Source organism: Pseudorca crassidens, chromosome X (assembly GCF_039906515.1).
Source record: "Pseudorca crassidens isolate mPseCra1 chromosome X, mPseCra1.hap1, whole genome shotgun sequence".
In the NCBI taxonomy this organism is placed as follows: Eukaryota; Metazoa; Chordata; class Mammalia; order Artiodactyla; family Delphinidae; genus Pseudorca; species Pseudorca crassidens.
In genome coordinates this window covers 126,913,850-126,930,840 of record NC_090317.1, presented here as the reverse complement: position 1 = coordinate 126,930,840, position 16,991 = coordinate 126,913,850, and the positions used below count along the sequence as shown (strand labels likewise).

General features: G+C 43.6%; 1 protein-coding gene, 1 long non-coding RNA gene and 1 other non-coding gene across 8 annotated transcripts in view; 1 reads left to right on the top strand and 2 right to left on the bottom strand.

The window, feature by feature from the left end:
• Window positions 1–16,991, bottom strand: part of MID1 (midline 1) — a 636,259-nt gene that overhangs the window by 63,154 nt on the left and 556,114 nt on the right. The window lies entirely within an intron of this gene.
• Window positions 1–16,991, top strand: part of LOC137217345 (uncharacterized) — a 240,702-nt gene that overhangs the window by 191,309 nt on the left and 32,402 nt on the right. The window lies entirely within an intron of this gene.
• On the bottom strand, window positions 3,424–3,496 carry TRNAD-GUC (transfer RNA aspartic acid (anticodon GUC)). Its single transcript has one exon. It is a non-coding gene; the product is annotated as a tRNA-Asp (tRNA).

Sequence of the window (16,991 nt, the reverse complement as noted above, 5' to 3'; positions counted from 1 at the left end):
GGGTCGCTTCTACTTTTTAGTTACTATAAACAATATTGCTATGAACATTCATGTATAAATTTTTGTGTGTGCATATGTATTCATTCTTCTTCAGTATAGGAGTAGAATTGCTGGGTCACATGTGAATTCTGTGTTTAACTTTTTGAGGGACTGCCAAACGGTTTTCCGAAGGGGCCGCATCATTTTATATTCCAACAAGAAGTATGTGAGGCTTCCAATTTCTCCACATCCTTGTCAACACTTGATACTGTCTGTCTCTTTTGTTTTATTCATCCTAGTGAGTGTGGAGTGGCATCTCACTGTGGTTTTGATTTGCATTTCCCTGATGGCTAATGACGTTGAGCGTCTTTTCGTGTGCTTCTTGGCCATATGTGTACCTAATTTAGAGATAAGACTATTCAGATCCTTTGCTCATTGTGTAATTGGGCCATTTGTCTTATATAGTTGAATTGTATGATTTCTTTACATATTCTGGATACAAGTCCCTTGTTAGCTATGTGATCTGCAAATCTTTTCTCCCATTCTGTGCGTTGTCTTTTCATTTTCTTGATGGTGACTTTTGAAGCACAGAAGTTTTAAATCTTGACGGAGTCTAATTTATCTCTTGTTCTACTGTCACTTGTGCTTTTGGTGTTGTAGCTAAGAAACCTAATCCAAGGTCGTGAAGATTTATACCTCAGGTTTCCTCTAGAAGTTTTATCTCCTACACTTATGTCTACAAACCATTTTAAATTAAGTTTTGTGTATTATTATGAGAAGTAGGGGTCCGACTTCATCCTTATATTTATGGATATCCAGTTGCCTAAGCACCATTTATTGAAAAGACTATTCTTTCCTCCATTGAAGTGTCTTAGCACTTGGTCAAAACTCAACTGACCACATTGTGAGGTCCTTAGGTTTTGATGTGGCTGCTAACATATTCTCTGGTTAAAGATATTCTGGGTTTCATAACTCAAAAAGACACATGCACCCCAATGTTCATCGCAGCACTATTTACAATAGCCAGGTCATGGAAGCAACCTAAATGCCCATCGACAGACGAATGCATAAAGAAGATGTGGTACGTATATACAATGGGATACTACTCAGCCATAAAAAGGAACAAAATTGGGTCATTTGTAGAGACCTGGTGGGACCTAGAGACTGTCATACAGAGTGAAGTAAGTCAGAAAGAGAAAAATAAATACTGTGTGCTAATACGTATATATGGAATCGAAGGAAAAACAAAATGTATTGCCGGGATTGGCCTCCTGTCAGGCTCCCTACTGTACTGTATGCAATTCCATATATACAATGGAATATTACTCGGCCATAAAAAGGAACGAAATTGGGTCATTTGCAGAGACGTGGATGGACCTAGAGACTGTCATACAGAGTGAAGCAAGTCAGAAAGAGAAAAACAAATATCATATATTAACGCATATATGTGGAATCTGGAAAAATGGTGCAGATGAACCTGTTTGCAAGGCAGAAATAGAGACAAAGACGTAGAGAACAAACGTATGGACACCAAAGGGGGGAAAGGGGAGGTGGGATAAATTGGGAGATTGGGATTGACATATATATACTAACTAATATGTATAAAATAGGTAACTAACAAGAACCTGCTGTATAGCACAGAGAACTCCACTTCACTGCATGGTAGAAACTAACACAACATTGTAAAACAACTATACCCCCCGCAAAAGAAAAAGAAGATATTCTGGTTTTGACTGAACCTAGTAAGACCCTGCTAGTAACTCTGAAGTAGGTGCCCTGAAATGTGGTATGGAGTACGAGCTCTGCTCGTAGGATGATACCGAGAAAGTCGAGGAGTATGTCCGTTTCTAAGTTGTCCTATTTTGTAAAATGAGGCGAATATTATCTGCTCTCTCAGTCAAGTGGGATTTTTGTGGTAAATACAATACCACAAGATATGAGGAATAATATATGGGGAAATGACTTACATTAGGAAGCCACAGACAGGTCTGAGGTAGTATTGTCTGCATTGGGAAGTAGTTTTGTTAAGAGACTATGATTTAGTTTGGGATCTATTTCACTCTCAAAATCATTGCAATTTGGGTTACTCTATGGTAGGAAAAGTGTCTCAGTCGCCATCATAACGTGGGGTTCAATTTAATCCAAATTCTGACTAATCGATATTTACGATGAATAGGTTTGTTTTACTGACAAAGTGGACTGAAATCTACTTTGTTGAGCCAAGTATGTTTTGAGAAAGCTGACACTGCAACCACCGGCATCCCAAAATATAAATTCCCAGAGATTGGGGAATATCATCTGATCTTTTTTTTTTTTTTTTTTTTTGCGGTACGCGGGCCTCTCACTGTTGTGGCCTCTCCCGTTGGGGAGCACAGGCTCCGGACGCGCAGGCTCAGCGGCCATGGCTCACGGGCCCAGCCGCTCCGTGGCATGTGGGATCTTCCCGGACCGGGGCACAAACCCGCGTCCCCTGCATCGGCAGGCGGACTCTCAACCACTGCGCCACCAGGGAAGCCCTCATCTGATCATTTTAGGTCAAGTATTATCCTTAGATCTTTCAAAGAATACAGATGTGACCTTCCTTTGAAACTGGGAAAGTTGAATCTCTTTTCCCACTTTGATGAAGCTTCCAAATATTTGTAACCCTACCGTTCTTATATTCCGAAAGGTACAATAAAATGAGTTGAATGCTATCCTATATTTCTAAAATTCTTCCAGTACAAAGAAGTTTTCCACAGTTGTGCTGTTTCATGTGTCACTTAAAAAAAAAAAAAGTTAATGATTTCATTGGACTTCATTTCTTATACGGGCTATTAATTAAAATATGGCAGGGTTTATTGGTTACTTGCAGTGTGTTCAGGTGTTTCCAGTTCCCAGCTTTGGTTTGGAAGCTGGCAGCTCCTGGTTATGATTTTAGCTTGTATTTCTGATTCACATCTTTTGATTCAGAAACCACGAAGGCTGATGGAAGTGCTCTGAGTAGGGCCAATCTAAGGATTCAAGAAACCACCGCCAAACCTTCTTTTACAGACCTACACTTCTATCTTTGTGTCATAAGTCTCCTTCTTGGTCCTTAACCTAAAGACAAGGGGGGTGGAGAGAATTAGGAATGCTGGCCAGTGGTAGCAACTGCTGTATACCACCTCTGGACCACATGGAAATAGGGTGCTTATCCTATAGAGCCCTTCACATCGCAGGACAAAATATAGCTTAAAACTGAGCCCTCTTCCCATTCCAGCCTCCTCCCTGCTACATTTTTTCTCACCTTCTTTGCACTCATGAGTAAATATCACATCAGCCCCTCATGAGGAGAAATTCGGTCACTCTCACCTCATCTCTGTGATGGCCTCAACCATGTGCTCACCATGTATCTTCTCTACATCTAGAGTTACAGCTTCCTTTGTTTTCTTTTTTGGCCGTGCCATGCGGCTTGTGGGATCTTAGTTCCCCGACCAGGGATCGAACCCGGGCCCTCGGCAGTGACAGCACCGAGTCCTAACCACTGGACCACCAGGGAAATCCCTACAGCTTCCTTTCTTGCCGCGAAATGCGTCATCCTACCCACCGTTGTCTCCTAGTCTTTAGTACTAACTTTCTCTCTTTGCAAAATACTCTAAATTAAATTCTTCTAAAGTGAGATCTAATCCCAATTCTTTCAGAACTTACTTCTTCTTTCCGGAGTTATCACCCTATCTTTTTTAAGGCCCTAATGAACACCTTTTCGGAGACTGGAAGTACCACAGCCGATGTCACACAAGCTCAAGCCATGACTGCTCTCAGAATACACTTGCAGCCTTCACTGTGAAAGAGCTACATACCACTGTTGACCCATTCACTTATTCATTCAAATAACAGCAACTGGGTTCCCACAGTGTATGAGCCAGCATTCCAAGTGCTGGGCATACACTGTGACCCAAGAGAGACAAAGTTCCCATTATCACCGAGTTTACATGTAAGCGAAGGGCAACAGGCTGAACAAGCCGAGAAATAAATAAAAATTTCAGATCGTGACGTGTGTAAAGGAAATCACAGAGGGTAATGTGATCGAACACGGCTGAGAGGAGGGTCTTTTTTTTTTTTTTTTTTTGCGGTACGCGGGCCTCTCACTGTTGTGGCCTCTCCCGTTGCAGAGCACAGGCTCTGGACGCGCAGGCTCAGCGGCCATGGCTCACGGGCCCAGCCGCTCCGCGGCATGTGGGATCTTTGCGGACCGGGGCACGAACTCGTGTCCCCTGCATCGGCAGGCGGACTCCCAACCACTGCGCCACCAGGGAGGCCCGAGGGTCTTTTTTAATAGTGGTCATGATCAGACAAGAATTCTCTGACAAGTCTCTCGAGGGATGAAAAGGAACCAGTCAAAAGATGTGGAAAGGCTGTCTGCAGGCACTCCTGATGCTGCTTTTTTTGTTTTTGTATTTAGCAATGTCTTTTTATTTTATTTTTTTAAACATCTTTATTGGAGTATGATGGATTTAACAGACCTCCTTGCAAACATTTAAAAATTCGTTTCTGACCTCCACGTCAATACTTGGGGCCTTTTCACATCCCTTTGCAGACAGGCTCAGAGCGTGAAAAAAATGAGCCAGCACCCAGCTGCGGCTGAACAAGGCACGTTCAGCCTTCGTGTTGCAGCTCTCGTAGAACCATAGGATGGGGACAACAGAAGTGCCGCAGCACTAAGCAGGAAGCGCCGGCTCTGCAGCCTGTTAGACTGGGTCTGAGTCCCCGCTCTAGCATCTGTTAGTGGGGCGACCTCAGCCAAATCTCTTCACACTTCGAAACCCCCTTTCCTTGTTTATAAAATAAAGAAAATACAATCAACCAGGATGACTTATTTTTAGGATTTAAGATTATAATCTATGTGTGGGGGGTGTGTGTGTGTGTATTTCCCTGACGAGCAATGGTTCATGATTAGCCAGTGTTCCTGGTGTCTTCATGGAGTGTAACTAGTGTGCATTTCGAGAATGGACTGTATTTATTTATCTTCTATCTAGGGTGTCCACAGTTGTCCTAAACTAACTTTTTTGGGGGCAGGAAGGGTAAAATGGGAAAGGAAATTTGTAAGCTACAGAAGGAGAGAGTCTTGCTTGTAGGGGGTTGCTAACCCACTGTCTCCTATCCCTAGGGTAATTTTGCAGCTTCTCTTTGACAGACTCTGACTTTCTGATCCATTATAGGCCAGCGAAAGAGAAACTGGCAAGTTGAATAATGAAGTGAGGCCATTGCTCCCGTCTCACCCTAGTAGTAGCCCTGAGAGCTAATTCAGCACAGGGCGACCGGCCACATTCACGCTCATATCAGCTACCGAGAATCAGCCACAGTCCCGTGTAAGTTGCCACTGGGCGCACAGTTTATCTGCCTTTTTTAGAAATGCACTTACATGTACACATTCCCCAGATTAGTTAATGATCGCGTAAATGGGGTGGCTATTTTCTCCAGAGCACTTGGTTAGCCAGGTCCAGTAAAAAGTGCCCCCCGCTAAATTTTATGGTGTAATAGTGTTAACAGTATTTCACAGAAAGGGTGGCGTGAAATGGACAATTTATTATTTTGGTCTTGTCATATGTGTATAAACATTAAAGGGATTTAATTACATCCACACACTCAAAATTGGACTACGTGTCTGTGAAATGTTCCTTAGAAGTCTGTAAAGTTTCTAAGTATTTCTAAAAACTTGCTCTTTTAATTTTTAAAACAAATATATTTATTTATTTTTGGCTGCGTTGGGTCTTTGTTGCTGTGGGTGGGCTTCCTCTCATTGCAGTGTGCGGGCTTCTCATTGCGGTGGCTTCTCTGGTTGCGGAGCACGGACTCTAGGCACGTGGGCTTCAGTAGTTGTGCCACACGGGCTTAGTAGTTGTGGCTCGCGGGCTCTAGAGTGCAGGCTCAGTAGTTGTGGCGCACGGGCGTAGTTGCTCCACGGCATGTGGGATCTTCCTGGACCAGGGCTTGAACCCATGTCCCCTGCATTGGCAGGCAGATTCTTAACCACTGTGACACCAGGGAAGTCCCTGCTCTTTTAATTTGACTTGTATTCCACTGAGGTGTTCAGTGCAGGGTATAATGCCATCAGATTTCAGATATGTGTGGCCTTCACATCTTTAGAAATATTTTATGGAACTCTTATAAGGAAATATCAATGGAGAAAAATATCTGGCCACTTCGCACAGGTGGAACTGGACTAATATGCGTGTTAAAAACCTCTAGATTTTCCGAGTAAAACCTTTAAATTCCTCTTGTGAAAAGGGTATGCTGACTTGTTAGATCACTTCCTATTCATACCCAATGCAAACAATGAAGTAAGCTTAGGAGAGGACGGCCCCGATGTGCCAGGGAAAGGGAACTTTATTTCAGGGTGTTGAGCAAAGAAGGGTGCCTGGCATTGCACAATTCCACAGACCACCATTCACTTTGGCTTTTTTTTAAGATTTTTTTTTTTGTGATGTGGACCATTTTTAAAGTCTTTATTGAACTTGTTACAATATTGCCTCGGTTTTATGTTTTGGTTTTTTGCCACGAAGCACGTGGGATCTTAGCTCCCCAACCAGATATCGAACCCGCACCCCCTGCATTGGAGGGCAAAGTCTTGACCACTGAACCGCCACGGAAGTCCCCACCATTCACTTTGAAAGCACGAGACTGGTGCCCCCCGCCAACCTGTGCAGCCCAGGAGAGCCCCCACCACGCTGGCCCACCGTTAGTGTACTCTTGATATTGTACCCCTTTGGTTTAAGACTCTAACCCTTGATCCCCTTAAGTCACTACCAACGAGACTGGGGGTTTAAAAGACAAACGTCTACTCTACAAATTTGCCTAGAATTGGTCCTCCTGGCAAAAGCAAAGCCGTACCATGATTCAAATGACGGTGACCTTGAGAAAGGTCAAAACTCTTTTTTGGAAGCTCAACATTGCTAATTATTAGAGAAATGCAAATCGAAACTACAAGGAGATACCACCTCACACCAGTCAGAGTGGCCATCATTAAAAAAATCAACAAATAAGAAATGCTGGAGAGGGTGTGGAGAAAAGGGAGCCCTCCTACACTGTTGGTGGGAATGTAACTTGGTGCAGCCGCTGTGGAGAACAGTATGGAGGTTCCTTAAAAAACTAAAAATAGAGTTGCCATATTATCCAGCAATCCCACTCCTGGGCATATGTCCAGACAGAGCTATAATTCAAAAAGGTACCTGCACCCCTATGTTCACAGCAGCAGTATTTATAATAGCCAATACATGGAAACAACCTAAATGTCCATCAACAGATGAATGGATAAAGAAGATGTGGTATAGGGACTTCCCTGGTGGTCCAGTGGTAAAGAATCCACTTTGCAATGCAGGGGACGCGGGTTCGATCCCTGGTCGGGGAACTAAGATCCCACATGCCGCAGGGCAACTAAGCCCACGTGCCACAACTACTGAGCCTGTGCACCTCAACTAGAGTCTGCGTGCCACAACTACAGAGCCCACGTGCCCTGGAGCCTGCGCGCCACAACTACAGAAGAGAAAACCACACGCCACGATGAAGATCCTGCATGCCTCTACAAAGATCCTGCGTGCCACGACTAAGACCCAAGGCAGCCAAAAATAAAATAAATCTTCTAAAACAAGAAGATGTGGTATATACATATAATGGAATATTACTCAGCCATAAAAAAGAATGAAATGATGCCGTTTGCAGCAACATGGATGGACCTAGAGATTATCATATTAAGTTAAATAAGAAAGAGAAAGACAAATACCATATGAGGTCACTTATATGTGGAATCTAAAATATGACACAAATGAACTTATCTACAAAACAGAAACAGACTCACAGACCTAGAGAACAGGTTTGCGGTCACCAAGGGGGAGGGATGGATTGGGAGTTTGCGGTTAGCAGATGCAAACTAGTACACATAGAATGGATGAACAACAAGGTCCTACTGTATAGCACAGGGGACTACATTCAATATCCTGTGATAAACCATAATGGAAAAGAATATGAACAAGAATGTATAGATATGTATAACTGAATTACTTTGCTGTGTAGCAGAAATTAACACAACACTGTAAGTCAACTATACTTCAATAAAATAAATTTTTAAAAAGCCCTTTATGGTTTGCTATTGCTGCTATGGTTTAAACTCAATAGTACTTTTCTCTTTTACTAAGAATATGGAATTTTGAGTCTGCATCCAAACTTAAAGGGATTAGTGTTATTGTATCCTAATAACACTATTATTTCACACTGTTATATGTCACAGTGTCCCTAACAATCCTGTCTCGTTCAAAAAGAAAAACACCGGAGGAGTGAATTCCCATATGCCCAGGGCTGGAGCAACTTAAAGCACCACTGAGCAGCAGATGAGCTGATGATGTGGCCAGGAAGACGAGGGTACCGGGAAATCTGTGCGCAAGCAGGCTCTACGTCCCACTGCAGACTGCTGACCAGGTGCAAAGAAAAACGTGAGGATCTGAGGGTGCTTTGGGTTTTATTGTCCAAGGCAGCTGTAATGAACATTCCAGATCCTGGGGCAGAAGTTAGAGCCGCCAGAAGGAACAATGAAAGGGATTCTAATATTTGAGTTTGTATATAGAACTGAGCCAAGGAGAGCTGAGGAAAAAGCAGACTGTATTACTGTAATTCATCTATCAATAATATGTTTATATGTAATCTTCATCCTAAAATTCTCTCACACCAAAGTCAAATATTTGGGGACCGAGCTGAAGGAGATGAGAGAGGAAAAATTGGCCACGTTCCCAGGGTCCCTGTCTTTGGAGGAGAAACTAGAGTACAGGATAACCTTTTAAAATATAACATTTAGCATGTTAACTTAATATTGAACACTTTGCACTAAGACTTTTAAAAGTCCAAGAAAGAAAGAAAGAAAAAAGTCCAAGAAGGGCTTTTCAAAAAAAAAATAATGGAATTCCTTCATCAAGTGCTTTTGGTGAGAAGTAGTGATGGCATGGATAGAAGCCACATGTAATCCAACCTTTACTGTAGAGTGACGTGGTGGAAAACGATTTGGCCCAGAGGAGACCAACTATACATATTGATTAACTATTCAGATGGGATTTTGTTTTATTTCCACTATGGGATCAAAACAAAAGCTCCCAGGAACCTCATGATAAATCCTCTTTTCTTGAGGTTTCTAAAATTATGAAGCTTGAACGCTGGATAACGAATCGAGATGCCATTAAAAACAGCAACAGGGCTCCCCTGGTGGCGCAGTGGTTGAGAGTCCGCCTGCCTATGCAGGGAACACGGGTTCGTGCCCAGGTCCGGGAAGATCCCACATGCCGCGGAGCGGCTGGGCCCGTGAGCCATGGCCGCTGAGCCTGCGCGTCCGGAGCCTGTGCTCCCCAACGGGAGAGGCCACAGCAGTGAGAGGCCCGTGTACCACAAAAAAAAACAAAACAAAAACAGCAACACACTGTGGTGAGCTAAGCAATAAAAGCCTTCCTATAAATGAAACATAATGGTAATGATACATTAAAACTGTCCGGCAAGAACGCCCGCCACCGCTAATGCGTAAAACTTGGAAACGTCACCACAAAAGAATTTTTCTCCCAAGGGTAGCACACGCATCATGACCATCCAAGATGTTGTTGATGTTGGTCATTCTGCAGTAAAGCAAAATCGTCTAACGAGGTGAAATTAGTTGTTTAAATTTATTTATTTTATTTATCTATTTTTGGCTGTGTTGGGTCTTCGATGCGCTCAGACTTTCTCTAGTTGTGGCGAGAGGGTGCTCCTCTTCGTCCCGGTGCGCAGACTTCTCATTGCGGTGGCTTCTCTTGTTGCAGAGCATGGGCTCTAGGCGCGCGGGCTTCAGTAGTTGGGGCTCGTGCGCTTCAGCAGTTGTGGCACGAGGGCTCAGTAGTTGTGGCGCACGGGCTTAGTTGCTCTGCCACACGTGGGATCTTCCCGGACCAGGGCTCCAACCCGTGTCCCCCTCGTTGGCAGCAGATTCTTAACCACTGCACCACCAGGGAAGTCCCGAGGTGAAATGATTTAGAGCGAACAAGGGCTAGAGGAGGCAGGAGTTCAGAACTCAGGGTCCTGAGGAAGTCTTCCCGGGATCGAACACCAGGTCTTGCTTCCTTACTAGTTGTATGTTCTCGGCCACTTGCTTCAACTATCCATTTCTCAAGTTCCTCAGCTGCATAATGTAGAAAATACCAACTTCTACCTGGCTGACCAGATGTTCCCCCAGGGGACAATGGCAATGTCTGGAGACATTTTCCATTGTCACAACTGGGGGCAGGGGAGAGGGTGTGTGAGTGCTACTGGCATCTAGAGGGTACAGGTCAGAGTTGCTGCTAATTACACAACCTACGATGCTCAGGACAGCCCCCACTAGAAAAGAGAATTATCCAAGCCTCAAATGTCACCAGTGTCGTGGTAGAAACCCCGGGGGTGGACTGTGGTGAAAACGAAATGAATGAGTACATGGAAAGCCACCGAGAAGTGCTCGGCACGTTATAATTACTCAATAAATGTTAACTACCACTGTGGTTAAGAAGCTCTGTGTATCTGGAATGTCCATATACAATCAACACTTTATGTTCTAGGACCATGTGGCCTGGGCCAACTACCTGGGGACTTTCTAGCATGAATCAAAACTTGTATCCTTCATCACCTTTCACCAAAACAATAGCTTTGGAAGCTATAACATGAGGACCGATTCCGGAATTTTCGAGTTACTTTCAAATCCCGAATGTATTTCTTATTCTTCTTGATGCAACGGGAGGTGAGGGTTGGAGATGAGTCTTCCATGATCTGGAGCACGCGTTGGGAAACTTTGCTGTAGAGGGCTAGACCGTAAATATTGTAGCTCTGTGGACCAGAAGGTGTCTGCTGTAACTACTCGATGCCCCCGTTGTCATATGCAAGCAGCCACTGATGATACGTAACCAAATGGGTGTGGCCGTGTCCCAACAAGTTTACTTACAAACACAGGTGACAAATCAGGTTTGGCCCTAGGGGCATAGTTTGCCAACCTCTAGCACAGAGGAAAAGAGTCTATGGAGTCTGGAGCCTTCGGGCTTTGGCGTGAAAGAGCTGCAGGTGTGAAAAGTGTGTTGAATTTCTGTGAGAATGTTTTCTCATTTGCATACTTTCAATGAAAATATCTGTAAACTCTGTGGCACTTAATAGGTGCTTGATAAATAATAGTTTTCTTCCTTCAGGGCATGAACAGATCCAAAGACTGAATTCACAGGATTTCAGTTTGAAAGTGAAAACATACTTGCAGTATGGTTTTTACTTTGCCCGCCATGTCCTGCCGACTTCTGTCCCAGTTATACCAAATGCTGCTCTTCCCCTGAGGCGTTTCTCGGACTACACTCAAGTAACTTCAGTCTTACATTCTTGGCATGAATGCCACTGACTTCCCTTTTTGTGTTTAATGGTAACTCTGTTCAAAGCCGTTCCAAAATGAAGAAGCAGAATGGAAGGTGTTGCTCATAATTCATTCAAAAACAATAAACTCCTCCCTTCCTTTCCCTTATTAATTACACACTTTAGAACACAAGCGCTCTACGCCCTTCCGTTTGGGTTGGGCACACGGAATGGAAAAAAAAAAAACAAACCTGTTAATCTGTCATGGGCAGTTATCTCTATCGAGTCTTTTCATAAAGTTTCTGGACAGTGCTACTTTCTATGAAGTGATTCTGAACCAATGTATTTGGCAAAAATCTCCCTTTAGACGTTGTGGTCGGAGCTGAAAAGTAACTTCTGGAAGAGGATGGTTGAATGCCGGGGAGGATGGAGGTGATATGTTTCAGGGAAGGGAAGTCATTTCTGATGGAAAGAGGAAGCTTTTATCCCATGACCTTCCATTACTCATTTTCAATCTTACATGTCATTTCTCATTAAGTGGCATTCTTTTTAGCTGCTGTGCCTTGATTCCTGAATAGCAACGGACTGGAAAAATACAAAGTTGGACTCCTATTCAGGCTCGAGTTACTCAACGGTGGATGCCACCTGCTCTCCTGCAGAGTTACGGAGAACAGGGGTTGGAGGCCGGCTCTTTGGTCTTCCCGACAGTGAGTGAGGTAGACTTGATTATGTCACTGATTAGACTTGCACTTGGAAGTATAACTGGAAAATGCCAAGCTTTGTTCTGGCTTTCTGATATATCCACAAGCACTAACTACGGCCCATCTTGCCTGGTTGCTGTCACTCTAGAATACCAGCAGAAGCTGGGAGGTTGATTTCTAAATATTTTTGATGCTCAGTGTTTAATATTCATATTTATTCAAATACAGTGAAAGGGACAGTTTAGAGAAAACGAACAACTGAGCTACGGTCACAACGGGGAACGCGGATTGGGTGCTATCATTCCGTTTGAGAGGAGGTCTGTGGCTCTGTTCCCCTTGGAGCGGAGCATGCGACTAGGATGAAGTACTAGTTGTCACCAGGAAATACCAGTAGGGGTGTGGGGAAGCGAGATAGGAGGAAACGTATGCAGCCAGTTAAGTGTGATTTCACCAAGGCCACTGTGGTCAAACGGAGATGAATCCCAATGGGTAACTCTGGGAAACAGTGCAGAATGCTGTTTCCAGCTGATGGGGAAGGAGAAGGGTATTTATGTACTATCTCCCATCAGTGGCTGGTTGAAGCCTGTTGGGGGGTGGGTGGGCATGAACTCCTCTCTGGAATTAACTGGGGTGGGGGTGGGAAAAGCCCCCAGGCAGAGTCTTAGCCTCTTGCAGCTGGAAGCTCTCAGGCCCGCGGACACGGAACTGGTGAGTACATTACGGGCCTGGCACTGACAGTTAGAAAAGAGTGACTGCTAGCTGGATGTTCCTTAAAGAAGAGCTGTCACAGAGGTCAGAGGACACTGGTGTCACAGTCGTCCAGTCTGTCCTGTATGTAGCTCCAGTGACTCACTTAGGACTACTTGCAGAGCTAAACAGAGTTTGCATCCGACAGCACTTTCTATCCTAACCTTGGTCAGTCCTAACCTGGGGGCCACAATCCACCTACAAACTTCCATTTGCAACGGACCGTGAACGGGTCTAAATCCGAGCAATGGGTCTAAATTCCAGCAACAAAGTTGCCTGGAAAAGAAAACGCATGAAATCTAATGACTCAGACTAAAATACATCTATTTCTTTATCTAGAGACCCGTCGCTTTTCCATCATTTCAACTCACTGTGAAATTATTCCTGGCTTTACAGCTTGAAGGCTCAATATGTAATCTTCTGCAGCAAAACTGAATTGTAAACACTTGAGTTAGGGATCCCATGAAGAACTGCTTCTCTCTCCCTCTCCCCGCCCAACCCATTAACTGAAAGGTCAGCTGTATTTCTATACACAAACCTGACAGCTGTTGCCTTCTCACCTTCCTACCTGGGCAACAGAAGGCTCTGTTTATGTTTGTCAGGATCAGGGGGTGGCAAGGAGGTGGCATCCTGCCAGGTAATGGGACCGCTGCTTTCTTTAATTTTATTACCAAGAACAAAGCCCTCTTATTGTTTAATAGAACACTTAAAGGCAGGCCTCATAAGCATAGCTCTCATTTTTTTGAGACCACAAATATGAGGAATTCTTTAAGGCCATGTCATGAAAAACAGAAGGAAAAAAGTACTTTATTCTGCAAAAATTAAAGCAACCCTTTGTTGAAGTAGTCAGGGCCCGACTCCAGGTTAGCACGTGTGTGCACTCACTGTCTACGGGCATTCGTTTCCATTGTTCACTGAGGCAGCCATTGTTTCGTTAAGGTTAGATAGAGGCTATGTCAGAGATACAAAAGAAATCACCTTCCTCTAGGAGATCATCTCTTTGCCATCATCATTTCCAGATGACACGCTAAAAGAAGGAACGTTGTGCACCAAAAATAAACAAGCCGACACTCTCCCCTTGCAAACTCTATTTATAAAACTGGGAACCACACAGATCTTAATGCAGTGATTCTTCTGATCCTGCCAGCAAATTCAACTTTTGATGCAGTCCCTGCTTCTTAGCTCTGAGTTTTACAGTACACGTGGCGAAAGCTACTGGTCTCCAGAGATCTTTGCAATAGTCTTAGTAGCTAAGGAACCAAAGTAAGAGGAAATGCGCATGCCCTTATCCCTCCCTGAATAGGGATGTTACCGTTGTACAAGTGATAATACACGAAGCAATCCTATGGACTTGTTGAGCGCCTACCACCCTAGAAAGGGAACTTTGCCTTTTCGAGAAAATGACTGCACTAGAAAACAATTAGCAAACATGCCAAGTGCACACATAATGAACGGCTAAACCATGGGCTGCAGAAGTTGTAGCACTGTGGGGTCCAGTATGACAGCCACTAGCCACTTGCAGTTTCTGAGCACTTGACACGTGGCTAGTGTGAACCGAGATGTGCCGTGAGGATGAAACACGTACGTCAATCACTCTTGTGATCACGTGTTGAAATGATGTTTTGAATATATCAGGTCCAATACATTGTCTAGTACAATTAATTTTCACTATTTGGTTTTACTTATTAAAAACTGTGTTTACTCGGAAATTTAAAATTATATGAGGCTCCCATTATATCTCGACTGAACAGTGAATTGGGAGGCTTCACTCTGGCGGGGTTGGGGGTGTGGCCTTTCCTAGGCCTCACGTTCTTCTAACTGACTCCCTTTGCATCTTTCACCCAGTGGGTCTGCACCATCTCTCTTTGAAGCTGGCCAGGCTTACTTACTTTCCTAGGGTTCTCTTCTGAAACTGTGGTGGCACTCAAAGTTATGGAGTGAGGAGAAGGGGAGATGGGAGGGAAACTGGAGAGCACTGCTGCTGTTCAAGATGGGCTTTGCCAAAAGGACATGACAAGTGAATCTAATCTGGTTTGAAAGAGAAGAGGAAAGACCACAGAATTCAGGTGTCTGTCAGTTGCTGATTTTGAGGCTGCAGTGTGAGAGAGAGAGAGAGAGAGAGAGAGAGAGAGAGAGAGAGAGAGAGAGATTGTGTGTGTGTGTGTGTGTGTGTGTGTGTGTGTGTGTGTGTGTGTGTGTGTGTGTGTGTGTGTGTGTGTGTGTGTGTGTGTGTGTGTGTGTGTGTGTGTGTGTGTGTGTGTGTGTCATGAGAGTCTGCTATCGAAAACGTCGCCATCTTCAGACCTAGGTTGACTGTCCATACTACATCTGTGGAGGTGTTTAAAAGTGTTTCCCTCCACTTAATTCCAAGTGGCCTTCTGGTCATTTTCTAAGGAAAAGAAACATACTGTCCTGCTTCCCAAGGAGTCCAACCAACTAGGAGAGGGAATACACGTGCACTTAAAGGTCATGAGGATTCTTGCCCAAGGACTGTACCTGTATCAACAAATCACTATGCAGTTCTCCTTAAGCTTTTAAGTTGAAATTATGGATCTCATTATTCTATTCATAAATTCAAGAGATTTTATGAAACCAAGAATAATCACTCTCAGGGGTCCCTGAATCAATGTTTGATTAACTCAAGTTGAACAGACTCAACTCCATTAAACAGTCACTTCCATCTATATATTAGTTGATTCAGTTCCAGTACACATTTTAAGAACTGAGGTAAAGCTTACATACAGGGAAATGCATAAATAAATCTTAAGGGACAATTCAACAGGTTTTGATAACCAACCTAACCAACAGCTTAATCAAGATATGTTTTCATTGCCCCAGAAAGTGTCCTCAAGCCCCTCTTCCGGTCAATTTTCACCCCCTCAGGTAATCACTGTTCAGATTTTTATCACCAAATTCCTGTAACATTTTAAATTGTGTTTATAAATGTAACATATGCAATTTACTTTATAACCACTTTAAATGCTTAACGGGACAAAATTAAAACCCTAACAAGGTAAACCTTCCCAAGTCCTTAGGTAGCTCTCAGAAATCTAATAAAAACTTACAAATGTAGTGAAACTCAAGTTCTAGTGAACATTCTAACGTTGGCTTGAAACAAACGACTTCATGCTTTCACGTTAAAATCAGAGGTCTAAAATAAATGACATGTTTCAGATGAGAATCTCAAAGCTAACCTGTCACATTTCTGTAGTATGTCATATTCTCGTTAACGCTACAAACCCTTAAAATACAAACGTATGTTTTAGTCCTAAACTGTAACCCAAAATGTTGATCCTACGGCTATTATTTAGGTTTTCATTTTTTTTTTTGGTTGTAACATCATTCTCAAACTTCCAGGGGAGGAGGGAAAAAAGAACTTTATTTACTTAAGGAAGTAAACTGGTCATCTCAAAGAAGTTGAGGTTACCAGGTCAAGGATTAACAGTCAAAGACTTGAGAATAATGCACAAGACCCGAAGGCTCACTGGTTCTGCTGGTACCACTCATGGATACCCACTGGGCACTCGCTATCATGGGTGGAACAGGGTTTCCAATTCCCCAGCAGATGGGAATGTTTCTGGTCATGAGAGTTCCCCCTAGGAATTTTTAATCATGTCTTTCAACTCTATCACCTGGTTTGGGTAGCTGAGGTCGGGGAACCATTCCAGTTGCTTTACTACTTGATTGGATTCAACCCATTTCTTTACTGGCCGATTCTTGTTCTGTCTGGCTTCCAGTCATATTTCTGTGGTGACATTTGCCTCAAAGGGCCAAAGGGCCATTAGGATATTGAAGTCAGGAAGTTACAGTAGGAGTCTGTCAAGTGGTCATTATCGTTTCTCACATACATTTGCATAAGGCCTACCATTTTTGCTTTCCCTACACCACAGTCTACGCCTTGCTGTGGAGCTATACCCACTCGATACAGTAACCATCTCTTTCTAACACCTGCGAGAACGGACAAGGCACCATCTTCCTAACCTGGGTAAATAGATGGAAGGTATCCTTGAACTTAGCACAGCCTAATGCCAAGCTTGCCAAGTCAGAGAATCAGGCTACTATGATAGTCTTCATCACCTCATATACATGAACCTGCTGTTATATCTAGTGAAAATACTTTTAAAAGCATAGTAAAAGCTCTATCATAAATTCCGAAGCCAGGAAGTTACCTCACTCGGTTGTAAAAATCTTTGTGCTGGTCCTCACTGAAAGCCTTGTACATTCAGGGGTAGCCCCAGG